The sequence below is a fragment of the Agelaius phoeniceus genome, chromosome 3, assembly GCF_051311805.1.
Source record: "Agelaius phoeniceus isolate bAgePho1 chromosome 3, bAgePho1.hap1, whole genome shotgun sequence".
NCBI classification, from domain to species: Eukaryota; Metazoa; Chordata; class Aves; order Passeriformes; family Icteridae; genus Agelaius; species Agelaius phoeniceus.
Window position 1 is genome coordinate 53,722,619 of NC_135267.1, and position 27,379 is coordinate 53,749,997.

At 42.6% G+C, this 27,379-nt stretch overlaps 1 protein-coding gene and 1 non-coding gene across 5 annotated transcripts in view; one reads left to right on the forward strand and one right to left on the reverse strand.

Moving 5' to 3' along the window:
• Nucleotides 1-10,833: 10,833 nt before the first annotated feature.
• Nucleotides 10,834-10,905, reverse strand: TRNAE-CUC (transfer RNA glutamic acid (anticodon CUC)). The gene has a single exon. It is a non-coding gene; the product is annotated as a tRNA-Glu (tRNA).
• A 242-nt stretch (nucleotides 10,906-11,147) lies between these two features.
• NCOA7 (nuclear receptor coactivator 7) overlaps nucleotides 11,148-27,379 on the forward strand; it is an 85,375-nt gene continuing 69,143 nt past the window's right edge. For 2 of the 4 annotated variants that reach the window (XM_054629898.2, XM_077175256.1), the window contains exon 1: nucleotides 17,662-17,812. The gene's annotated coding sequence lies outside the window, so the exon portion shown is untranslated. Of the gene's footprint in view, nucleotides 11,169-17,661; nucleotides 17,813-27,379 lie in introns of those variants that run through there. The other 2 variants (XM_077175253.1, XM_077175254.1) reach the window with 2 other exon arrangements.

Genomic DNA, 27,379 nt, shown 5'->3' on the forward strand with positions numbered 1-27,379 from the left:
TTGTTGCAGTATTTGTTTGCTTTTGAAGAATACTTGTGGACTCAGAGTTGTTTTCTGCCCCTGATAACAAGCCTGCTGGCTGCTCTGTACTATTCTGCTCCACTTGCTCAGCCAGGAAACCCACCTTCTCCAGCGTGCTCTGCAATAGGCAGGGGAAAACAGCAAAGCAGCATTGGTTTTCAGGCTTGCAAACTGGCTCTGCATTGATGGTATGCTTAATGATGCAAGCATATCTGTTCATCCAGGAGAGCCCCAAAAATCATTGAGGTTTCTAGGTTTGGCTTTCCATAGGGTTTAGAAGATTAAAATGTTAACCCAATGACATCATTAATCCATAAATATATGGAATGAGAGGAGGTAATTTTTACAAATTCTGGTCTTCTAATTTGACACTTCTCACTGAGGCAAGGGTTTGTTATTGTTTCATCCGACCTGCTAAGCCCCTCTGTGGAAAGCTCTGTTTATGAGGATGAGGACACAGTCTTACATGTCTGAATGCCAAAATAACAGCTGGCAAGACTGAGACACAGAAAAAGGGGATCACACCACAGCCAGACAGACACTTCACTCGTCATCAAAAGCCTCAGCAGCCTCAGCTCAGTGGCTCACTCTCCTCTCATCCTTTTTCCCAAATATTAAACCTGGAACTCATACCTGCCTCAATTAGCTGGTCTCTGGCACTTAAGTGAGGAGGGGTTTTCATTCACCTGAAAAAATGGACAAAAGAGGGGTAAGAAGTCTTGCAACCCCTACACTGTTAATCAACCTTGATATTCTTTGAAATAGTGTTGTTTGGGGGGAATATGACTTTTTTTTTGTTAAGGGCAGAAATGCTGTGCTGCTGTTCCAGCATATTTAGCAGCGTACAGATGAGGTATCATTCACTTTCTAAATGTGTATTTTCAAGAAAAAAGAGAACATTAATGGCTGGTAGATAACAAGTGGGGTTTATTTGCATGAAGGAGCAGGTTGCAGCCCTACTTCACAGTAAGCTATTAATTTGCCCTCAAAGAGCCTGGTAGGAGGTCTCTCAGGCATGTATCACCTTAAAAACAGGCACCCACTGACTTGGTTCCACCTAAGGTCTTCAATCTAATTGATGTGCCTCAAAACATCATTTGTTTCCCAAAACGCAATATTCTGCCTTGTTCTAAAAAAATGGCAGTTTGAAAAGACACTGATTAGGTACACGCCACTGACAGATTTGTGCAGCCTGTTTGTGCTTATCCCATTTTCACTTTCAAAAAAAACCAGTTGCTGATGCATCTTCTATTGTTTTTTGTGTGGGCTTTTGGTCTCTACTCTTTTTTGTTGTGTTGTCTTTTGGTTTGGTTTGAATCAAATCACTTAGAAGACATGAGGAGCTCATCCTTCATGCCTGCTTATTCCTAGGCTGTTGGGAATGTTACCTCTCTGAGAGTGGATGAAGATTTTCCAAGTGAGAAATTAACAACAAAGACACGTATTTCGTGTGTGCTGTTGGAAAGACATGAGAGGGTAATAGCTTCTGGTGGCTTTGGCTGTAGCTGTGCTAACAGATCAGAGCTGAAGGCATCTATGCAGTCTTTAAAACAGAGCAAGGGAAAGCTGTTTCCTTGGCATAACCGAGATGCAAAAGTTAGGACCCATGGCTGTGCACATGCAACCTTACTTCAGCCTTTTTCTATCTTTATTGTGCATTCAATGAGGAATGGACCTGGATGAAGAATAGTAAGAGTAATTTATATAATTTAAGAGTAGATCATGACACATACTACAAGAACACAATTCAGGCTGCTTGTTCAACTGTTAGCAGTTGGCTTTGACTAACTTTTCAATGGGTGGGTTTACAACTTTAAATTCCAATTATCAGGAGGATCAAAGCAGGTTATGCAATTTCCTAGAATGTTTTTCTTAAAAGGAAAAAACTAAAAACCAATTCTGTCACTCAGCATTAGCAGGCTCAAAACCTTAGCCCTCAGCAATGCAAATAAAAAGCACTTAGGCTGCTGAGAGAAGATTATTACCCTAGAGAGGAGACAGGCAACTGAGAGGCAGTGCTGCCTCTCCTCCCTTTGCTGTGATTGCAAGAGGAGGAAATCCGGCATTAGGTATTGCCTAGAAGAAAAACCGGCTACTGTGGCCGAGGGCTGAATGCATATATTCAAAGCAGAATAATTGTCTGTGACTACCTCTGCCTGAACAACTGCCAGGAGGTGCCAGCTTATGCTGCTGCCTCCTTAGTGTGAACCTTGAAAATGTTTGCAGCTGTTTTGAAAGATGGTACTTCAATCAGGATGCCATGAGATAAGCCTGGGACATGGATTTTGGCAAATTCTTAGGGCTATTGTAACTGAGGAATCTCTTCTTTACAGCAGGGAAAGATCACAAGCACCTTTAAGTCAAAAGATAAAACATAAGAAAATACTTATATGTGAAGTGGATTTTACCAGCTCTGTAGTCACCAGACTCATTTCTCATCTGTGTCTGTAGGCACAGATAGCCTGAGATCACACAACTGAGGACCTGAGGGATTGAACTGGTTGTTTGCTCAACTTTGAGTAAAGATGAAGGAATTGATACAGCTTTGTTTGCAAGCTTCATTGTGTCCAAGCTTCATTTGTGTGAGGCCACTGCATGAACCTGAGTCAGTTTTACTCAGCTCTGAACTTTCTACTTGTACTCTATTTTTTCACTTCATCCTTTTACACAGCAAATACTTAGACACTAGTACATAAAAGTCTCAAAGGAATGAGTGCAGCAACACATCTGATCATAACCAGAAATGATAAGCAGAGGAGCACCAGGCAGGTGCTAGAAATGCTGAGATCTCCAATCAAGGGTAAACCAAACCTCTCCTGATTTATAAACGAAATAACATTTTAACAGATAATTGACAGATAATTTCCATAAAATACACGTGATTTTCTTTTTTGGGAAAAGGTGTGTTTGGTTTTGATTTTTTTTTTTTTATCCTGGTAATTGCTTTTACTGGAAGCTGTAAAGTGCTATGAATGTGCAAACACAATCACTTAGTCATCATTCAGTTGTCTAAATGTTTGCCATGTCCTAAGTTTGGCTCCAACTATCACTTTGGAGGGGGTAGGTCTCCCTTCTGTCCTGTGTCACCTCTGCCAGTCCTGTGCAGGTGCCTGGGAAATCCAAGTTGCTTAAGAGGCACAATATGTGTTAGGCCAGGCAACTGAATTTCTCTCTATCTTGCATCATCTTTGGAGATACAGGACTTGAAGCTTAATAATATTTTCACATATGATCTAATTTTTTCAAAGAATCAGACTCCTCACCAGAAGAAACAATAGAACAGTATCAAAATCATTGGGTGATAATGCATTATCATCTATCACTCCCATAGAACTAAGACCAGTGAACACCTCAATCAGCATTGACTGACTCAGCAGTGGTGGTGATTGTAAGATGACATCAATATAATTTGTTTATAAAGGCATATTTTTCTGCATTCATGGTGGCAATGTAAATCTGGGACACATGAATTAGTGTTGTACCCTAGATACTCAAATACCAGAAGCAAAAGGAAGTGATTATGGGAAATAAAATGAAATATGTCTGGTTGAATTATTTTCAAGGTCTGAAGAGGCAGATTCCTTTTCTACAGATATACAACTGCCAATATTGAATTCAAGCAAAGCTAATTGTTTTAGACACTGTTTTAACAGTGCTATTACTTATTCTACAGGAAAGTCTTCTGAGTTAGTGCCTGAATTTTGCTTTCCACTCAGTTAATTTTCAGGATTTTTCTCTTCTACAAAGAAAGTTTTCAGGATGAAAAAATACCTTGATGCAACACTGAAACTGTGGGTGCAAGGAAATTTTGAACACTGCCTATGTGAACTGCAAGACCTCTGCACCCACTCCAGGAAACAGTGTCCCAGTGGAAGATGTAAAGGAAATAGTTTTACCTGCAAAGAATACCCATAGATATTACTCTGTGGTAAGTGAAAATCTAACAAATGAGTACAAGGCAATATATAAACCCAAGGAGACAAAACTGTAGTTATGTAAAAGCCTACATACACTTTTCCCCCCTTACTTTTGATTTAACTCAGAATGCTGTATTTTTTTCATATCTCAGAGAAAAATAACTTTAATTTTCTTGAGAAAAAGGACTTTCTCCCTTGATGAGTTTGAAACAAAAGTTAAACATTTAAGCTACACTTTCACAACTCGATTAACAGGACGAGGTCTGTTGTGTGTGTGTGGATTGTTCACATAGCTCTTAATGTCACTTGCCAGCACAGCCCTTGGTTTTATTATACAAGCCCTAAAATAAAATAACATTGTTTTTCTCCCCACCCCCTCTCCCTCTGTTGCTTTCTAAATGTATTTTGGTGGAGGAGAAGGAAGTTTATTTTTCTTGGCTTTTCTGGGGTTTGTTTTTCTGAAGAGGCACCAGGGTGGCAAAGGGGAGCAGTGGTGGGGACTCTGGCTCCTTGGGCAACAACAGCATCTCTTTCCCTCTGACCAGGCAAAGCTGCTTCCTCTCCTTTTCCCTTCCCTGCCCTCTTTTTGGGCAGCTGTCCCACTGGTTGTCCCCCTCCCTCCTTTTCCAGCAGAAAGGGGATGCAACCTTTGCAAACCAGGCAGCCACCCCAGCAGGGGCTGGTGGCGAGGACCAGCTGCCAGCCTGCGGTTTCATGAGGCTGTTTCAGTCCCTCTTACCACACTTTGTCATTTTGTCCATCATACAAGCTGAAGTGAATGTTTTCTGATCATTATCTCAGACCTTCAGCCACAATCTACTGTGGCCAATGTCTGTCTGCCTCCCTCCTCATGTTATCAAGAATTTGATACCTGCCCTGCTACAATGACTTTGACCCTTCAATTTATTATTGCATTTGTGAATTAAAATGCTCCAAACAGGAATCTCAAAACAAAACAAATAAAACCATTTCTTGATGCTGCTGAAAACTGACCTTCATGTGCCACCCTGTCCTCCTTCAAGGCCTGCTAAACCGACAAGAAAGATTCCCATTAGTAAATCACTATTGGATCATTAAACCTTTTTAAGGCAGTGTGTGCCTTACCAAGAGAATGAGGATTACGACACAGCAGTGGCTGCTGCCCACCGACAATCATGGGAACCGACCTCAGTAATAAATCCATTAATTATCTGGCTCACTTTGACCGGTTCTCACGCCAGAGCCGCTCCTTTGATGTGACCGTCAAAACCCAAGGATGCCCAATAGCAGTAGCCACCAACAAAACAAAAGAGAAGTAATAATTCAATATAAATATGTAAGACCTGCTTGCCCATATGCCCAGCTTTTGCAGTAGAGTGTTTCTGTGTCTGTGGTTCAAACTGGAGGCAAAAAAAGGGGAAATAAAGCTCTTTTTCTCCTGTATATAACCTTTAAAGTGAAGAAGAACTAGGCATGTTAGAGATATTTTTTAGCTATTGTTGACATGAGTGACATTTTCCCTGTTGCTTTTCAAAATCAGTGTTAACAGTTCATCACCAATATGACTTAGAACTTGTCCTGCAAAGAAACTAAGGATGTACTTCTGAGGGAAACAGAGGAACTATTCCTCTTCAGTGTGATTATTTGTATAAACAAAATTCTTTATGCTTTTAAGCCCCCTGCAGGACCAAAACTTTAGAGGATGAATGTTTGTCTGATTTTTAAAAGTTTTGGGTGTCAAGCTACTTTTTCAGTGTTTAAATACATCAGAAATACAACATATTTGTTAATTCACTTCTTGGCTACTCACCTGTAAAGTGGGAATAGTGTTAATTAATACTTGTCCTTGATCTTGTCTAATTAGACCACAGACCCCAGGGGAAAGACTAGTTCCTAACTCATCATCATCTTGGGAGCACTTTTAACACAAGTTCCCTTACCATAAGCCTTTGATTAATAGAAGATAGAGCCCAGGTGCTACTGAGGGAGGCAAATTTCTGATGGCATTTCTGATGGATGACTTGGAAGGAAAGCCCCTTTGAATGTATGACCAGAAAAGAAGTAGAATTCATACAATTGCATTTAATCATTTGGTTGTTTTTTTGTTTTTTGTTTTTTTTTTTTTTTTTTTTGAGGATCAGCAAACTGTAATAAACAGTAGTTACAAGAGATTTTAAGATACCTGGTTTATCTTTAAGATACCTGGATTTTGCCTTCATCCACAGCAGAACCACCAGCCACTCCTTTCTCACCAAAGACACACTTAGGGGGAACATGGTGATAAACCCAAGAGAGACCGCTTCAGAACTGGGTTTGGCATGTGCACAGAGGCTCCCTGTGAGCCTTGTAGCAGGCAGGAGAGTCATGGTGAGAGAAGCTCAGGAGCTCATATTCATCTTCACACTCTCCTTCAGCCTGGTAACTTAAGGGAAGACGAGTGCAGTGTGGTAGGAGGGATGAAAGCCTTTGCAGGCTACAGCAAGGAGCTCCATTTTGATTGAACCAAAGCCACAGTCCCAACAAGTCTGAAACTGAGACTTACTACCTGGCTTGGGGTAGAGAATGAACAAACTGCAAAACATCATCCTGATAGAATTAGGCAGGTGCTTTCTTATCTGAGCAGACAGGGAGATCATTCCTGATTTTTCATTTGTTTTGCTGGATGTCTTGTGCAGAACTGCAGCTTACGCAATACAAATTATGCCGGTTATGGAATACAAAGTTGTGATTTCTGTAAAAAAATCCCCTGCAAAGGGTGCAGGGGCAGTTTGGGTGGACAGCCAGAAAGGCACCCTGCTGTGGCCACCCTCCATCAGCCCAGCTGCCTTGACCTTGTCTGGGTTGCTGCTATTCCCAGCTACATGCAGCAGACAGCACCACCAGCCAGAGCATGTGTTGTAATACCAATTTATAGTCTGTTATTATTTTCCTGCTTTGGGGGGAAAACTGGAATCTCCCAGCTCTGTTTTCCTGCTAGCAAGACAAAAATTAGGCACAGCATAATAACATTGTCAATATAGTTTACTAAAGTGTGATTATTCAAAAAAGCACATGGGAAACAAAGCATGGAAAGGCAGAAGGTAATGATTGACTGTAGCCACAAGACAGTATAAAAAGGATCTAGAAAGCAGATTTGCAGCATGCAAGAGAAAAACTCAGACTTTTAAAAGGATCAGAGCTTTCATAATTTCATGATCAGAGTACTTCTTAATAGGACATGGCAACTGCTCCTGTAAAAGGACTTGCTGGAAAATAGTCCTTGGACAGTATTATCTAGATCTGGGAGTAGTAATTAAATCTGTATTGGACTTTCAATAACATTACCTTAAATAAACTGCCTTGGCTTGCATAAAATAGTTTCTCTTTAAACACAATTTAGAGTAAATTTTCCAACTGTAGTTCTCAAGGAACAGTCCTGGCAGGATGTGCAGTGAAGTTGTCATATTTTTTTTTTTTTTTATAGTCCAGAAGGTGTTTCAAAGTGAATCTGTAGCTTGGGAAGGAATTTACAATTGTGTTTTATGACATCAATATTATATAGAAAGAATATTGGGATAGATAATAGGACGGGGGAAAAAAAAGCCTGGAAAAAGGATTGTGTGCCTGAAAGCATCTTTTGGGTTTGTTTTTCCTTCCACCCCACCAGTTTAATAAACACTTTGCCTTGTTTGTGTCCTTTGACTGCCATGGTGACAGCACTAGTGTTATAGCACAGACTGCTCCCATGGCTCATCAGCCTTGTGAATCTGTGCAGAAGGGAAGGGAATGAAACCTTATCTTGTGTCCTTGGGCAGCTGATGCCCCGGTATCCTGACCTGGGATGCAGAAATTCTGGTTCCCTTCTTCACCTTGGCACAAACTTTTGCATGACCTTCAGTTCAAAACTTTCAGGTGAAAAGCAGAGGTGCTGCTGTGGGGGTGAAAAACAGAGTTGCTCTGGGGGTGAACATGTTCAAGGACACATGGTCTTTGTCACTCTGGTAATGGTATGTGTCCTCATTGTATTAATGCCACGGACAGGATGAGGTGATAGAGTCCGAGTCACACTCCTGATTATACTTTGTGACTTTTTTTTTTTAATGTTATATTGACTGTTTAAAGACAGATTGTAAAGTTTTCAAATACAGCATTCAACTCAGAAACTATGCCGTGATTTGCCTTAATAAAAGCGTTATTTGTACATGAAATTTGCTTTATCAGCAAATACAAGTCCTTCATTCCTCTATAGCTCATTGGAATGGAACGTTAACTTAGGGAACTGGGTCTGAAACCTCCAGAGGGGGGGCTGCTCTGGGAATCACGGGCGGGTGGCGCAGACACAGGACCGGGATGCCACCTCGTGGCGTGTTCCCACAATATTTATATTACCAGGCAAAGGCTCGTTGCCTTGGGGAGGATACCACGGAGTTGCACTTGCTTATATCCACAATAAAACGGACAAAAAGGCGATAAGCGGCCAAGAGAATGTCCTGGGAACAGAATAAATCTAACGACTGCATGACTCTATGCCCTTCAAGCACAAGTGAAATGTGATGGTAAGTAGAAAATAGCCCTATAAAAAAAGAGTGGGAACTTTCATTTTCTAAAGAATTGCTAGTTATAAAACTCATACAAAATTTTATGTTCACTCACAGCCAATATACTTCATATAAGATTGGAAAAAAATTACAAAGTGGAACTAATGTAGGGCTGTAACTTAAAGGAGGTAGCAAGAAAGAAAAGTTGACTCAGCTGCTGGTTTAAGTTGATCTACAGTTAAGGTATTGTCTTCCTTATCATTCTTATTTCTTCTGCAGTTCATTTCCATATGCCTTTGCTGTGACATGGAAAGCACTTGGTCACCCTTATGATGAAGAAGAGAAAAGAAAGTGAAAATATTTGTGAGCCAGTATCTCAAAATCTATCATAGTGAGAAGCAAATTCACCTACAATTTGAAAATGTGTTATTAATAACCTTATATTTGCTTGAAATACCTCTGCTCTTGCCAGATCACTTTTGTCATGTGCTTTTGATTGCACTGCCAGTCCTAGGTAAAACAGCCCACCTTTTCTGGGGCTTCAGCAGGCCAGCATCTTGAGTTACCTTTTTTGTAAACCAAAAATATCAACAAAAGCTCTAGGAAGGATGGTGCTTCTACCAGATAAAAACAAGTACCCAGTTCCTTCCCTCCATCACTAAGATCCAGGAACAAGGAATCGGAAACTGCTGTAGCACTGTTCAACACATGCTCAAGGTGAACATTGATCTGGGCTCTTTACATCCCAGCCCAGGACACCTTTAGTCACAGTGGGACCTGAAGTGTAAGGACACCAAGCCAAGAGGATTGGTGCCTACTCCTTGCTGGATGAATATTTGCTGTCTATGCAATGGCAAGTTTCAAGTCTGGCATTGGACTGAAAAGGGATTTTGAAGGCCATTTGATAGCTTCTTCAGAGATTACACAGCATTCCTAACAAAATATTGGAAACTACTCTTTCTTTGTGTGCAAGAGCTATTCTGGCATTTTTTACATGTTTCTAAAATCTTATATGTGAGTATTTTTTCTCAGGTGACTCTACAGCTGGACTTACACTGCTAAGAGTGTGCAAATGCCCTACTACAAAATGAGTTAAAGCAAAAGTAAATGCTTGTTTTGTTCCTATTCTGTAAAACCATATATATTCCTTTTCTGGGAAGGTAGTCGACACTGGAAATTAATTTTAGCTACTTCTAAAATTGCCCATCATTTTCTGACAAAGAAGGCAGAAACCTCTTCCACCAACTTGGTAAAGCCTTTTACTGAGATCAAAGAGGGAGAGAAGAATCTCAGAGCCCTACGCAGTTCTAATTAACAGGTAAACTGTTAAATATAGGGGGAAATGCAGGATGAAATCATATAATTGTGACTTTTGGGATCTTAGGAGATCCACTGAGCCATTCCCCTTGCCCAGTCTGAGAGACTTGATAACTTGTCCAGCCAACTCTTAAGAACCTCCAGCCATAGGAATGCAATAATTCCTTGGGTGGCCACCTGTGGACCTGGTGTTTAACTATAATTTGGTGGCACATTTCTTTATATCTAAAGGGTAACAACAGCCCTTTTGACTGTTTGCTTTCTGCCTTAGAGCAAAGGTGATCCCTTCCCTTTGAGCCTCCTTGAAGCTTCTTTTTCATAAAGAATATAGTGGAGGACCTTTCCCATGAGACATTCCTGTCTGCAGTAGAGGGCAGCCTAGGCTCTGGCACACCCTGGGAAAGGCAGCCAAAGCCATTATTTCCAGTGGTGCTTTCTCATCAGGTACCCTAAGGAGAACCTGGCTCTATCCCCTTGGCACCTCACTTCAGGTACTTGCAGACATTGAGGAGGTCCCGTCTCAGCTGTCTCAGTCAAGGCTGAACAAGCTCAGTCTCCTCATCCTTTCCTTATAAGAAAGATGCTCCAGCCCCTACTGGGTCCCTGCTGCCGTGATTCAAAGATTTATGATAGCACTGAGTGACCATTCACCTGCGGGGGGGGAAGGTGTGGGAGCACCCTAAGCTGTTAGACTGTTAGAGAAGCCAAAAAAAAAAAAAAAAAAGAAAGAAGTTATGTTATTTCTAAATGCATGTGGCCCTCTAGGCAGGCTTCTGCTGACTTCAAGAATCCGGGTGGGTGGGCATGGGGTGTCTGTAGGGAGTGCTGTGACTGACTGAAAGATTTCCAGGCACCTGCTAACGCTACACCTTCCCCTGCCCACCAGCACAGGGCGCTGGCACTTCCTGCACGATTCGTGCACGATTGCTCCAAGCTGTCAGGTGCGTCCTACAACCCCCTCGCCTCGGGCTCGCGCAGCAAACGGCCGATGGTCCCAGAAATGTTAGAGCAGAAGGAGATGGGCCGGAGGGGATCCTAAAACAAAGGAGAGGTGGAGAGGGTAAAGGTAGGAAAATTAAGTCTTCCCTGACCGGGAATCGAACCCGGGCCGCGGCGGTGAGAGCGCCGAATCCTAACCACTAGACCACCAGGGATCCTTACTACTACTTTTACACTTCTTTCTAAAGAAGTAATGACAATACACTCTCCCTCCCTCCTTAGACTGTCTTGTGCAGCTGCTTTCTCTTTGTGCTCCCACTTTCCAAGCAATACCAAGTCTTGGAAGCAGCTGCGTGTGGAGAAGGCCGTTGTATTCCACCCCACGGAAGAGAATAGTGGCGGCAGGCTGGGGAGGAGAGGGGGTCGCCCAGGCGAGGCTGGTGAAGGGCCCTGGCCGTGAGCGGGAGGCAGGATGGTGGTGGGGGAGCGGGCAGGACGGAGCCCCGGGCGGGAAGGAGCGGCCAGCCCGGCGGTGCCGCAGCGGGAGCGGGGGGGGCTCCGACGGCTCCGATCTGCGCGGCCGCGGCAGGGCCGGAGGGGGCTCGCAGGAGGGCGCTGGCTGCCGCCGCCGTGTGTCCGTCTCTTCTTCCGCCAGCGCTCTTCCCGCCGCCCCCAGCCGGCGCTAGCCTCGCGCGGTTGTTTTCCCTCATTTCGCGTTGCCTTTACAAGCCGGTCGTGACACCGTACGGGGTGTCGCTGTCACGGCTGCAGGCGGGGCCCCGTCAGCCGAGCGCTCTGCACCGCACATCCCAGCGGCGGCTGCCGGGAGCGGAGGAACGTGGCGCTTTCCTCCGCGCCGGCCTGGTCGCTGCACGGACAGGCTGTGGAAACACCTCAGCTTGTCCGCGTTCCGGTGCTAGGCCTGCAGGGAAAAGCGGCTCCAAAGGCCTCTCTCAGGTGGGAGCCAGTAGCTCCACAGAGGGGATCGAGGTCGGTGTTTGCCGGCCTTGCCCTGCCGCGGCCTCCTCACACGATAGATATTGTGACCTTGGTTTTTTTGGTAAGGTCTGTGTGAGCGGAATGAAAGCAGCCAGTGCTGCGGCTGACCTCTGTGTGAAAGCTCTTTTCTCTGGCATGTTGTTTTCATAAGCATAGAAGATCTGGGAGCTCTACTAGCAAAAATATAATATTCCCTATTTAGGCAGTGTCCAACGATACAGGAGGGCTGGCTCTGCCTGAGCAAATTTTGCTAGTTCTCAAGCCCTTTGCCTCTAAAATGCAAAAACCTTTCTGTGTTAAGATAGATAAGCTTTGGACTGTGTGCTTGTCAACTGTGCAAATATGCATTAGCTGATCTTCAAAAGCTTTAGAGTCTGAAAACAAACTTAAGGGGATAATTTTCTTCTGGGAGAAGCGAAGGAGGTTGAAGGTGTTTGGTTTCCATCTCATCAGCATCCCTGTTAAGCTCATGGTTCATTTCATCACAAAACATTTACTGCAGCAGTCTAGAACAAAATGTGTGTCTTGATTGTGATGAAGCTTTCTTTGGTCTAAATTCAGCAATTTTACTGTGCAGTGAGAGAACAAAATATGAGGTAAAAATCAGGCCCTCTTAGATATGATCCAATGTCTTATATATGCCGGAACAGTTTTTCACATGTGTAGGATTGACAGCATCCCCTTTGGTAAGACAAAGGCATTTCAGGCCTTGAGGAGCCAGAGCTGTGTTAAGCTGGAGACTGAGGTATCACTGTGGTCTGAGGCCACTTCACAGAGGTGGGTCTGCTTAGGTGAGAGAGGTCAGCTGGTCCCAGCAGGTAATCTGTGCCCATTGCTGAAGAGAAAGGTGAAGTGGGACCTAGTTTCCTACTGAGTGAACCTGCCAGGAACACCAGCCAGATATTGAGGTGATTATACTGCAGAAACTGAGCTAGCCTTAAGAGTTTGTATACTCCACTAGGTCCACAGTGTTGTGTTTAAAAGCATAGGCTTCTCCACTCACTGTGCATCTCAGGTGGGTTTTGGAGGGCTACTTGCTTCTGCGGCTGTGATGTTAGCAGCACTGCAGACAGCTAGGTTAGAAAAAGGCTAGGCTCACAGCAGCTGCATTTGCAGGATTGAAGATATATGTTACAGAATGGTCATTGCCACCCTTAAGAGTGTCTCTGTTATGTGACACCACAGGGGAAGGCAGGGGTGAGTCCCTTGGTTATTAAGATGCTTCAATGGTGGAGACAAAATACTCCTCCTGACAATTTCAGAGAAGTAGCTGAGCCTATGAAAAATGTGATCTTATGCCAATGGCAGGGTGGGCAAGTGTGTTTTGTCCATGCCCTAGGCAGCTGTTAGATGTAGAAGCAAAGCAATCCTGCTCTGTTGTGCTTGACAGTTAGCAAATCACTTTCCAAATGAGTAATATATCTTACTAAATTTCTCTTGAGCAGTGGAAGGGTTGTTAATGAGCAGTGAGAACTAAGGTATGTACAAGAGAAATTTACTGAAATAGCAAATATTTTCCTTGATGTTAACCTCAGAGGTGAGGGCTGACCACTAGACCATCAGGAAAATAGCACTGAGAGTCATATGCTGCCTAGTTATTTTTAGAAATGGCTTTCTTTGCTGTACAAGTCATGTGCACTGACAAAAGATTGTGCCTCTCCTCTGGCTTGCTGTATCCGATAGAGAAGTGCATCAGTGAAACTGACAGCGATTCAGCCTCCTGCCAGCACAGAAGCAGCCAGTGCCTGTGCTTGCATCCCTGAGATGGTAGCTGGAGAAGAATGATCTTCCCAAAGGCACCAGGAAAGGAATGTCAGAGGCCAGTGTTTCTTTTCACCTAACGCTGGTGTGCCTGTGAAACCGAGTGAGTAGCATTCAGTGTTAGAGGTACTGGAGCACAGCTGTCACAGTTTGGTAAATAAAGCTGAATTTTGGAACCTGAAAAATCAGAGCGATTCCTTTAAATGCAAGCTGTACAGCAGCGTGCAATTAACTTGTCTGTTCCATATGAATACATTACATATTATTATAACTTTATTTGACATGCTGATTGATGTGTGACAGTAGGCTTACGGTGTAAAAATGAGTAAGAATAACATCAAAGTAATATGCTAAGTTATGGAAAGTACATATTTTGAGTATGTATGTAATATATAATGGTAAGTACAAATTTTCTTTACTGGGGTACATGCTTTAGCTATAGTGAAAACCCTTGATCTGCATAGAAACTGCATTTATCAGTCCTCTCTTTCCTCAATTGTGTGTTTCATTTGTAAAGTCCTGGTATCAGATTTTCTTCTGTAAGTTCGCCTGACTTGTAATTGTACATCATCCCAGTTTCAAGGAAGTGGAAAGGAGAAGGAAGGAAGAGATGAGGCACAGTCTTTTGCTATTTTATGTTTAATTTCCATGTATGGTCAGATTGGTGACCTAACTGTTGGATTATAACAATTTTCTGGGGGAAAATGCTACTGTACTTTGTGTCTTATGATATCTGTTTTAACCGCAGTAGTGTTTTGATGGAAATAATGTGAGGAAAACCTGAAGAGGCGTTGTCCAGACGTCGCAGCTGCTGTGGTACTCCCAGCTCCAAGAGCAGATCCCAGGCCGTGCGGTGACTGCTCCCTGTGCCTGCAGTGTGGCGCTCGCCGCGCCAGGGGATGCGACGCGGGGACAGGCAGCGCCACGGCTCGGGGCCGCCAGGGCGCGGCAGTCCCACTCCTCGGGGATATTTTAATGATCCTGAAGAACGAGACGGGGAGCAACCAGCAATATTTTACAGTACTTACTTTACAGAAGTACTTTAACACGTTCTTGTATTCTTTTTCTTCAGCTTCTGTTCTTCCTCTGGCACAAAATTTGATATAGTAAAGCCTGGGCCAGCTTCTTTTCCCTTTTAGCCCATGTTAAAATGCACGTGATTCTGGGGTTTGGGATAAAGTGTGGCAGTGAGGTGCTTCATGCAGTGTCCACTGAGCTACTTTAGGTGAAACAAATAGGACTTTTTTGTCATCTCCTCTTGTATTGCAGTAAATTTCATCTCTTTTTATAGTCTTCCTTCGGTTGAGCATTTTGGGAGCTACTTCTGGTTTGCTCTTCTAGACAGAGAAATAGGTGCACAGAATCAGTCATTAGGGAAGAATTTATTATAAAAGTTTCAAGCTGTGGTCTCTTTCTCATTTTTTTGTAAAACTTGTGGAAAATTTCAGTACCTCAGTCACATTGAGTTATATCTAGACAATCAATTCAAAGTTAAAGGGTGAGTTGGGGACACTGAAACTTCATCATTACATAAACCAAAGAAACCAGGCTAAGAATAGCCCTCAGTGCAGAAGGATCAAGCAGAGCCTCAATTATGTATGCATAAAAGTCTGTCTGTATGAAACCTATTTTGTGACTACTTCATGGTGAATAATGGTAGGAGTAATAGGCAAAAACAGAAGGGATAATGGAAATAAAAAGAAAGATTGGTGTCACCATTATTTTTGTATTTTTTCAAAACTGGACTGTTATAACCGTCAAGGTTGTCAGTGTAGTTTTTTATGGCAGGTTGTCTTTCTTAAATAAATGAGCTGTAAGCTAACAATTACAGATGTAAAAAAGGAAACAAAAACTACATGAGCTACAGTATTTTTTCTGCTATTAGTGTAAGCTGATCTGAATGCAGGCCATATACAGTATGTTTACTGTACCTCTAGCAATTTTTTCTCTTGAATGTATGTAACTCTGTTAATGTACACTGAAGCAGAAGATCAAAACCCATACAAATGTAGTATTTCAGTATCCCAAATCTGTTCTGTCTTTCAAGGGTGGTTATACATATGTGTTTGTGTGAGAAATATTTTTCTAGGATAAAAATTCACAATTTGGAAGTGATGAAAATAGCAAATTTACATTTTGTCTCCATCAAAATAATGCAAACAGTGATAAAACAAATTTGCCCAATCCTGAAATCGATTTAAATCGATGAATTTAAGATTTTTCTCTGGTAAAGATATTCTAAGCATTGATACCATGAAGACAGTGAATCAAATTATGTTAGAGCATTTGTATTCAAATGGATTGTCAAGGAACATATTGCCATGGGAAAGAGCAAACTATTCAGACCGTCTGCTATCCTCTATACTGCAGTGAGACTAAAACTAAATTTTATTTCAATGGTGATGTGTGTGTGTCTGATCTACCTATTATCTGCCTATCTCATGTTCATCATTGCAACAGAGAGGCAGGCATTACTGAGCACTTCAGACTCAGTAAAACAAAAGGGTGTGTGATGCGCCACTCACACAATGACTTCTTACAGTGACATGAAGTCTGTGGGTTGAGCCACAGGCAATACCCACAGTGCCATAACCAGAACTTGTACAGTGCTTCTGTCCCAGTCCTAGCCTGCTTATCCTGCTGCTCTGACAGGAATTTGAGTGATTTCTCCCCCATGCCAGCAGTCTAGAATGTGTATTTGATATGCTCAGGGCAACATAAGTACTATAAAAATGCATCGTGTCTTTGCTATATGGAGTTCACACATTGTTTTCATAGAGCTTTCTACACTGTACAGTAGAGGTGACTGTGCTTGGAATGATGATGGACAGCAGACTGGTACATTAGGACAGGGATAGCTTTTCTGGAGCTAAAACAAGCTGTTAGTCACTGTCACTGTTGTGCAAGTGCAGCTAAGAGATAAATAGGGCTTCCACCACTTTGATGGATAGAGCTTCATAGCTCCTGCAATTTGGCAGAGGTGGTTGGGTAAACAGTACTACTATTCTTTCTGTTTTTTCCCAATTTTGTTATCTAAGCACTGCTAGAAGAGTAACTGAGAGCAGGGCCCCTTTCTTCTGTGTGGTGAAGTATTTGAGATTTTAACCAAAGTAACTTTGGGTTTGTCCATCTTTTGCTGGATAATAATAAGATTTACTAACTTCAGTGTGTTACCAGAACGCATCCTTTAAGCAGCAGATTATGTTTTAAAGAAAATCTGTCCCTTGTAAAAGAAGCTGGTTTAGTAAAAAAAAATCAGATGGAAACTTCAATTTTAGCTGAAACTGCAGTAGCAAATTTAGTGGAGGAGTTGAGACAGTTGCTGTTCCAGTAGTGGCATTGAGTGGTAGCAAGCATATACTACAAATAGGATAATGGCAATGGTGGGAGATGGCGGTGTCTGTATTGGAGATGCATTTGGTCCTGAAAATGACACGTTTTTGAAATGAGTCTTCTAAGCAGCTATTGAATTAAAAAAAAACAAGCCTCTGACAAATCTCTTACTTAAAACTCGTTAGATTCATAACATTATAACTAGTAAAAATATTATTCTTGAGACCCCTGTAAACCATTTGTTATTTTGACACACTCTTTTAGCATCTCTCTATATATGTGTACACTTTTCATTTATGCAGGTAGCTGCCTATCTTCAGGCTTAAGATTTTGTCTTGCAGAATTTGGAATTTAATGATGTTACAATGCCTTTGTTAAAATGCCTGAAAGACAATGCCCGAAATCAGTTTTTTCAGAGCTGATTACTAACCTAAGGAAGAAAAAAAGAAGCTAGATCTTGTTTAGGCTAGCCACAAACATCTGGAAGGGTTACCTGCAGTTATCTCGGGTAAGGGAATGGAGTTTCTGGTAAATACAGCGGGTGTTGTTTTCTGAGGACTGGGTGAAGAAGCCTACTGGCGGACAGTATAGAAACAGCGGATGAGGTTTCTAGGCTTTTCAGTTTCCCACGGATCTGAAGGCTTTGGTTAACCTCAATTTCCAAAACTGGCTGTTTTGTTTTTAGCGCCGCCCTTGAGAAACTGCCATCGAGAGGAAAATGCCGGCGCTTGGGCTTTATGACTCGTAGGACTTCTGGCTCCGCTGACCGCCCCCTTTGCCCAGGGCAGGGCTTGAAGCCCCAGGAGCGCGGCCACCGCCCCCGGCCCCGGGGCCACCGCGATCCGGCGGGGCCGGGGCGGCCGGGCGGGGCCGAGGGGAGGCGGGACCGCCGGGCGGGGCGGAGCGGCGGGGCGCGGCGGGGCCGGCGCCGCTGTGGCCGAGCGGAGAGCGGCGGAGGCAGCGGCGGCGCTCCCGCAGAGCGCTCGGGGCGCGGCGCCGGGCCGGGCCCGCCATGCCGCCCGCCCGCAGGTCGGTCTGTCGGTCTGTCTGTCTGCCTGTCTGCCTGTGCGCGCCGGGCCGCGGGGCGGGCGGGGCTGCTCGGGCGCGGCCTTGTGCCCCGGCCGGGGGGCGCGGAGCCTGGCGGGGCGGGGACGGGGCCGGGGCCGGCGCTGTGGGGGCAGAGGAGCGCTTCGCCCGCTTGCTGGTGCGCGGAGCCAGCCCGGCAGCGCAGCCCCGAGGCGCGGGGCGGCCCCGCGGGCGCGCTGTGTTTGTGCGGGCGCGGCCGGGGGCGCGGGCGGCTCCGGGGACCTGCCCGCCCGCCCCGGGTGCTGCTCCTGGGCACCCGCGGAGCTCCCGCTACCCAGCCGGTGTAGCCGAGAGGGCATTCGCGGCTTCGAACCTCATTTATTTCCTCCCTCTCAGAGTCTTGGATGAATTACTGGAATGTTCCAGGCTCTCTCTCCCTATATTAATTTGTATAGCCTTTGGTTGTCATGATTGCAAAGTGCTGCCGGGTTCCAAAGGTGTGTCAATCATTGATTTTTGTGTCTTTAATCAGTGCAATGGACTTTCCTCTCTGTCCTTCATCATACGCTGCTTCAGAGTTGGTTTACGGGTGGAGTGGCATACTTGTATCTTGGGTGATGTGTGTGCAGTATCGTGGTGCTAAAGGATGTAGTAACTGTTCATCCCCTAGGTGATGAAATGAGATGATGAACACTTCGACTCAGTAACAGGCTTTTAGCATGTGTTTACTTTACATGCTACAATTACTGTTCTCCCATTAGGTAGTCATACATTTCTTGTATTAATGCGCAGTGGTGGACTTCTAAGATGGGTAGGTGCCCATTAATCGATTATGGTTTGCTTAAAATGCTATGACCCAGCCTGAGGGCCTGCGTTTGTGTGATACTTAAAATGTGTGTTGATGAACTCTGCCAACTTATTGTATCAGCCAGTGTTTACACAGTATGGAAATAATAATTTCCTGATATTGTTCCATCTGACACTTATGTGTACACACGCAGACCTTCAGAAAATTAATGGAGAGGGCAGTAGAAAATGCCAAGAATATATGTAGAAGTATGCGTGAATATATACTTTCTGGATGAAAATCACTTTATCAGGAATATATTTTTAAATGTAAGCCATGATAAAAAAAATATGTAAGTTGCAGTGCATTTTAGACTGCCTTCTCGTTCATCTTTTTACCTGGAAAATGTCCATAAATATATGCAAAATATTTTAAGGACCTAAATAGTCAAGTAATGTTGATCCTTTGAAGAGTTGTATTGAAGTAGACGCTTGTAGGCAAAATGCTGTCTGATGGCTTTCCATTTTTTGGGTTTTTTTGGTTTTCTGTTTGTTTTTTTTTTTTTTTTTTTAAAGTAGTGGATCAAAATCTTGGGCTTGGAGGGAAATTCTGTGTCTTTTGGGGTTTTTTTTCCTTGTTGCCTATTATGTTATGGAAAATAAACACTACTGGAATACCTGATTTGTCCAAGTTGTTTATGAGGCAGTCTCTGGGTTTCATTCCTTGGCTTTGCCCAATGCCCTGTTCTCACTGCAGCCGTAACCATGCTCACATTTGGATGTGTTACATCTGCTGCTGAAATGATAAGTGATTCCCTTTGGAGATGAAGTGAGTTAGAATTGATTGGAACAGTCCTTGTCTTATTAGGAATATGGCTTTGTTGCTTTGTGTATCCATGATTTTGAAAGAGAAGGTTGAAATTGTATGGAGGCTGGCTCTAGTAGATATTTGGCTACCTTATGGTCCTGACTACAGGGGACAGCTGGCAAATCTCTTTAAGTGTTAATGAATGAGCTCCTCTATTCAAACAGAAGTGAATTCTCTTGAGAGTGATTTGGATGGGAGGATAACTTGTCTTCGGAAAGGTAATTAAAGAAATTGTGGTGATCCTGTGGCTAGTTACTGCAGTCAGAGTGAGTCTGCAGTCACCCATTTGGGTGGGTGTTTCAAAGGTGAGAACATAGTGTGAGCCTCTGCAGCGAGATCTGACACAAGAAATTGCTGTTCTAGGCAGCTGGAGCTGCTCACAAACAATAATTATGGAAATGAAGGACAAAGGGACTCAATTTCCCTTTGCTATCCAGTGGGCGTGAAAGGAAAGTTGGAACATGACCAATGCTGAGAAAAGTGGTAAAGCTCTCTGTCCAGCACCTGGCTTGTGCCCTCTGTGTCTCAGTGAGTGCCCAGTTCAGCAGCAGGCAGTCGTGGTCCTGGGCTCATCTGGCAGAAGAAATTCAGAGTCATCACCCAAAAAGCAGCTGACTGATAAACCTCTTCCTCATCATGATCAATAAGCCAAAATAGTCAATGGCTTTATAGGTGTAGCTTTTGTTTTAGTGAGGTATCTACCCTCTGGTGGAGTTACTGATGTATCTGCCACAAAGTTGATGGCTTCTCACTCCTTCTTGTGAGTCATCTGCACCCTCACGGCAGGAGATGTCCAAGTCACGTTGCTGCCACTTCTGCTGTGAGTTTGTCCTGGGGGTTAAGATTGCTTTCCCAAAAAAAGGAAATGTAATGCTGTATTTGATGAATGGAATCAGCAGTAAGAGCTCTCACTCAAGTGACTTCCTTTGACTAGGAAAGAAAGCAGAGTAGGAGAAACAAGTCTTCAGTTCTTCTTTTCTTCTCCTCCTTTTTTTCCTTTTAAAAATCTTACTCCGTTGTCAATTTTCCCTAGCCAGATTTGTGAGTTAGTGACAAAATTCACAGCAGGCTGGAGGAATTATATTTCCCTCCCCAAACAAAATGTTTCAGATTGATATATTCAACACATACAGAGGAGTAGTTGCTTTTTCTTCCTGCTTTTTTTTGCAAACCCTTCTATTGTAGGTGGAAATCTGTATGTCTTTGTTCCTGGTCAAATTGTCAGGTGGTTGTGCTGGTGCTGGAAGTTGTATGTTGGGAACTGTTCAGTTTTGGGGTGGGCAGCACTCTGCAGCCTTGAATGGGACCATGGCTGTGTATCTTCAGTGTCTGTGCAGAAGGTTGTGCTAAGTGCGCACAACCAGGTGCAGTGCTTTGCTTTTGCAATGCTTTGCTCTTGCACCTGCACTGCTCCCAGTCTCTGACCAAGCTGGGAGAAAGGGTACCAATGTTTCAGCTCAGTGCCACATAACGTCCTCCTGACCCTCCTGTGCTTACCTGGGAATAATGACTTGTCATGGAACCACAGTTCATCCTTTGAGAAGACTTCTGGATTAGACTTGAATTTGTCAATATGTAGAGTACTCATCCTAATCTCAGTAAGCCTTTCTCATTGCTGTTTATCATAAGAGGTGGACTGTGCTTTCAGTTGCATGCCTCAAATTCCTGGTGCTGTGTGGTCCAATGCCCCTGTTAGAGCTCGGTGAAGCTGTTCCTGCTCAGTCATTCTGTGCCCTGTAGTACTCCTGAGCTGTAATTAAGCATTTGGCCTTCTCTTTGGTATGCTATGTGTAGAGCCCACCAAGGTGCCATTTCTTCCGTGTTTCTGCTTTTCTTATGGCTACTCTGTATGTTTTTCAAGGGGCTTTTTCAACATCCTTCTTGAAATGTGGGTTGTATGAGTACCCATGTTTAAGTAATGGTCATATGAAACTGATTTACAGGAGCAGAAAGCATGCAAGTTTAGCCGGGAAATTATACTTGTTTATACAGGCAGGATATGTGTTTATCTTTTGGTTACAGGGTCAAAATAGTACTGTTTGTGTTTCATTTTGTGTTCGCTTTAGGATTTAAAAGATTTTTGTAAGAATTATTTCTAGAAAGGAAATTTTCTTATTTTCATCCATTAGTGACTGATTTTGGGATCTTCTCATAGTTTCTGAAGATAACTGAGGGCCATTTCCTCAGAATCTAAGACACTGCAGGCAAGGATTGGTTCCAGTGCACCAGATAGAGGAAATCGCAGCTTTGTTTTAGAGAAGTTCACAGTGAGAGCTGTTGCTTCCTTGAACCCAGCCTTATCTTAAGAAAAGGTAATGTATTCCCTGACTCATTTTCTTTCAAATAAATTTAACCTTTTCTAGCAGCACTCTCTCTGTCTGCTGTTACTCCAGTCTGTTTTTTTTCTGCTTTCTGCCCCACATGCCATCTGTCAGTTTGTTTTCTTTTTAAGTATTCTAAGGTAATGCAGTGGATAAAAAAGAAGTATGAATATTCACAAAGCATCACTGCCATTTTGATTCAGAGGGGAAGAGGTGTGGATGGCTTTCTGCCAGATCAGGTGATGCTGTGATTGCAGAAAATCCTTGGGTCTGCCTAGGTTGTTACTTTGGAGGAGATGCTGTGTGGAATAACTTGATTTTGTCAGTGGCTTGGCACTGCTGCTGTGCTGTGGCAGTGGGCTTTTTCTGTAGTTAACTGCCTCATGGTTAAGCAGTGCCCTAGTCTGGTGGCAAGGGCTTTATTTTACTCTCAACTTAAGTATAATTTTTAGAATGCTTTTTAAGCAGCTCTAGTGATGCCAAAGACATGCATACTTGTGATAAAGCTGGGTTTAATCTGTATGCAGATTTTTGGTAGCTGCAGCAAACTCAGCAAAACTTTGTAGGCCAGAGAGTGTCTTGAGTTCTTCCCTCATGCTTTCTCAGAAAAGTTCAGATAATTCAGGGAAGCATTGAAGTGTATAATAATTTTACACATGAAGATTTTTGCATGATATTTAGATTTATATTAAAAAGAAATTATTCTCTTATATCAGCAGTATCTGAGATTTTGTAGTCCCTTTTTCCATCCTGGTTGCTGATCAGGCCTTTTGTAGTGAAGCTGCTGAAGACTCCTAAAGGTAGGAGCTGTGGTAATCCATGACATAAAATCTGGTCTGTACCTTCTGTCCCAACTCCAAAAACTTCTGAAATGCAGGTTATTGTGTGGTAGCTGTGTCATGTAAGCAGTGATATCTTGGTGACAATAGGTGAAGAACCAAGGAGATGAAACTTTTACTTTGTTACAGAACAGTGTGCTGAAATGTGGCCAGGTATTTGGTGACAGATGGACTTTGCCTGCTCTGAGCCAGTCACTTGTGCAGATCTGGCCCAAATGATTAACAGCTGATGAACGTGAAAGTCCCTTTGCCAACCAAATATGTGGGGTCAAGTCACAAGCAGCCTGGGTCATCGTCAGGCCAGTTAGGAAACAAATTGAGAACCACAAAGGAAGGACAAGGATGGCTTTCTGCCAGTGCCATGAGTTGTTTTCCAGTCCTCACAGTTAGGTATCTACTGAAGAAATTTCATTTTATATACAGATAATTTGGTTTTTGGTTTTGTTCTGTGGTATTGGGTTTTTGTTAAGTGTATGGTGCTGGGCAGTGTTGGTTAGGTGTGCCTTTTAGTTAGGGTGAATAGAGGGTAGTATCACATCAGTGTGCAGAGGCTAGGCAAGAACTTCCTGTGACATCTGCATTTGTGTCCTGCTGCAGTCATACTTACAGGATGGAAAGGAAAATCTCCTTTGTTGAGCTTCTGCTAATGTGGTTGCTCACATCACACCACATCAAATGTCCATTTGTTTCCTTTTATCAGGAATTCTAAATTCTTTAAAAAGGGTCTCTGCTGCTAAGATCCCTCAGTGGACAAATTTTTAATTTGTGGGTTGTTTGTTTTGAAAACTGGATTCTGTTTGTAGTGCATCATTTCTGTTAGTACAAGTAACACACTTGTCATGAAAAGAGATTAAGAAGATGAAGGTTAGTTTTCTTTTCTCCTGCACTGTTGACACTGTGCACCTTGACCCTATTGTGTGAGAAGGAAGTTTCAATGTTTTGTCAACTAGTTGTGTCCTTTTCTAAGCCCTGCTCTGGTGGTTCTCAGTCCCAGGCTGAGCCTGGAATATAATAGGCAGATTTTAGGGGTAGGGGTCTGGAGACTGAAACCAAAATGGTACAGCAAAACCAAGAGATAATGAATCTTCTACAGGGAGGTTGGAAAGAGCAAGGAAGGTGAACCCTAGGGATGAACCAGACCTTACACACTGGCATGTGTTGGAGGATTCCTCTGGCCTCCATGGGTGCTGAGCTGTGGGACAGCACTGCATCCAGGAGAGCAGTTCCTAGCCCTTCTGCTCAACTGTGAACACAATTCAAGTTGAGTTTATGGGACGAGCAAGGCAGGTGCGTTCATTTCTTTGTTTTCCTCCAGGGAAGGAGATGTAGGCTCAGACCTGGCAGAGCAGAGCGATGCTGCTCCTTGCAGAGTGGTACCTGCTCCATTAGGAATGAGCCATGACTGAAGGGTGGTGTGTGCAAATGCAAGCAGAAAGCCAAGGAGGTTTGCAAAAGGAAAGGTGGTGCAGCTGAAGGAGCCACTTGGAGCACCAAACCTGATTTTTAAGGTGCTTCTGAGGAGACATGTATTTATTTTTACTTGTTAACTGTTACGTGTTCATTTTGTTGTGGATCAGTGTAGAGTTTGGGATGTAAAGGCTTCAAGTTACAAAATGCATTTCTTGGGAAAAACTGTCATCCCTTAGTAAATGTTAACAGTCCTTCAAAAGTCTCTTCTCTGATTATGGTTTTTTGTTGTTGTTGTTTTCTTTGTTTGGTTGCTTTTTTGTGGTTTTTATTTTCTTTTTTGTTTGTTTGCTTTGGTTTGGTTGAATTTTGTTTGGGTTTTTTTTTTTTTTTTGAATCTAGAAGCTTTGTAAAGAAGCAGACTTGCGTGGCTGTCACTGAAATCAGGACTTCACTGAGTACAGTTTTCAACTCTTAACTGCTTTGCTGTCAATATTATATTGCAATTAAAATAAACAGTTCTACAGTACTGTGTTTTACATCTGTTGTTCAAGTTTTGGTTTCTTCTTCATGCCATGTACTGTTTTTTGTGAATTCTGTGATGCAAGACCTGTGAATGATTTTCTCACTGAAAGGCTCCAGGATGACAGAATCCCATTATAAACTAGAATTTATTTCATCTGGCTTGAAACATATCTCTCTTCCTGCTTCTTTTCACTTATTTTTTGCCCCTTCTTTTTACTTCCCTAAGTCCAGCATCAGATATCTCAGAAAAGTAATTTTGACTTGTGGAAGCTAGACCTGTTCAAGAGGTTAGCCTGGCCCTATGTTTGGGATTGGATGTATGAGTTTTAATCCTTAGTCCTGTCATAATTATTGGCAAGAACACGAATAGGTTTATGGTTAAACTTGATGACCTTAAAGGTCTTCTTCAACCTAAATGGTTCTTGATTCTATGAATCTAGCTCTGAGGTAATAACCTTTTCACAAGTAATGTGTCAGTCCTTTTTAACCACAAATCACTAATGCACCCTGGTGGGGTAGGTGCAAACTGCTTTTTGTATTATTTTTAAAGTGTAGGTCTCTACCCAGTTTTAACAGATTTTCAAAGACAAATTTTAACACCAAGAATGGAAGGACTAGGGCCCCTCAAAAATAGGTGCTTTAACATGGAAAAAAGCAAGGCCAAATCCAAAACTTGTTAATGCATTTACTAATTTCTCTGGCTTCAACTTGAGAAGGGGCAAGCAATTACATTGATGTAGCTGTAAACAAGCGAATACAAAGTTTTGTTTGAAATGTGAGCAGCTATGTCAGGTATAATCTGCGGTGAGCAGAAATTTTGCAGCTTTCATCTTTGGTCCCCACGTTTGCTTAGGTGTCACAAACATAACCTGTGTGAGAAGTCCCTCTGAATGCACTTGGTATGGGAGTAGAGAGCTCAGAGTCTCTGTTGTGGCACCTGGTTGATGTGGCTGAGATGGATGGCTTTCCTGAAAATGGAGGAATTGAAGCTGTTTGTCATTTTTCTGACTTTATGGTGTTTGGTTCCCCCCACCCTCCAGCAAAAGGAGATATCTAGCTTCAGAATGCTGAGTTACATTGTTGATGCTATCAGCGTAAGAAGTTTGAATTTTAGTTTCAAAATTAGTCTGTTTTGTTCAACAAGAGAACCTCGGTTCTATAAGAATGTTTAAAACACTTGAGTAATCCTAAAGTAGAATATATACTGCTACTGCTTCACCAGAAAACTTCTACACAACTGTTTTTTATGCAACAGTACTCAAGCTTAATTCAGGTGTATTTTTACTTTTTTTGTTGTTTAATTAAGCCCTGAACCATCTCACTGATTGAATGCATGCAGAGTTGAGCAAGTAAAAGCCCAATCAGACATGCTGAAGGAAGGATGGCATATCACAGTTTTGCATGAATCAAGACATTGTTCTATCTTTTCTGTGTACATAGACATAGGTAACAGTACTTACCTGAATAATTTTAAAGTTAGCTGTGCACATATTGTTAGAACACAGAAAAAATATAAAAAACTTTTCTGTTTCTGCTTCTGAAGAAGCAAGCAGCTCTTCTGAGTTGCTCCCTAATTAGTAGGTAGATGTGATGTGCTCTGGTGTATAGCAAGGGAAATTCCTTTAGAGGGGGGAGTTTCTGCACTGCATGTAGCACAGGGTGACTTGGTACAAGGTCAGCAACTGTGTGTAGTGTTTACAGGAATCTGGAGGTGCAGGAAGGAAAAAAGGTAAGATAATAGAAGTTTTCAGGATGTTTCAGAAGGACAAGACAACTAAATAGTCTTGTGTTACACAATGCCCAAGGGGATTTTGCAAGGAAGAAGGAAATAATTAGAAACATTGCTGCTTTTAAAAACAGGATTCAGTCTGTGCAGTGTAAAGAGAGTTTGATTTGTTGTTGATCACTGTAATTTTGATGCACCTTACACTGCCAGCACTGGAACACCTGTAAAGCTGCATAGGTGTAATACAAGGTCACACTGAACAGACTACAATAAATTTTGCAGGTTAAGCAATTGAAAAATAAATAGTGAAGGTTTCCAGTGTTAATTTTTTACATTACAAATGTACACGATTTTGTATTACAATTAAACTGTTCAATGTTGCTTACAGTGTAAGCATGTGACACAGTTCAGGTTGCTATGGAAACCTGGCATTTTGGTTCTGTTAACAGTGTTTCAGATAGGAAAAGATTTGCATTGCATTACTGCTAGACTCCTTTCTACCCCCACTCCTCAGCTTCTTTGCTTCTCAGTTGGGAGGTAGGTGATAGAGAAGCAGCGATGACCTGGAATTTGCATGAATCAGGGTCAATTATAAAAAGAGGTGTTGAGCTGAAACTCAAAAATAATAATTTTACCTTAAAGTAGCTTTTGTGTCTAGTTACTTTTTTTTGAAGTAATGATGTATTTTAATGCTTATCTTTCACAATGTAGTGTCTCTGGGTTGTTTTGAGGTTCTCTTGGTTTGAGGTTCTTTTTCCAAACACCTGAAAATGATGGGGTACTTTTTAAAGAGACATTTCCAATAATTTTCACAGCATGATTATGTATATTGCTGGAAATGTGCTTGACGTAAAAAACTGATCATTTCTAGTGCTTTCTGTTAGACTGATAGATTTGTTCCTCCTGGGTTTCTTGTTGCCTGGTCTTGTCTTGTAAAACATTAGGAACATGTTAATCAAGTCTCCTTGAGTACAATGGGAATATTTAATATAAATCTTTGGACCTAAACTGTAAACAGAAGGTGATTAATGGTACCTCTAATTGACAATATAGATATTTGTGCCAAGCATCAAGCCACATCTTTGTGATTTAAGAATC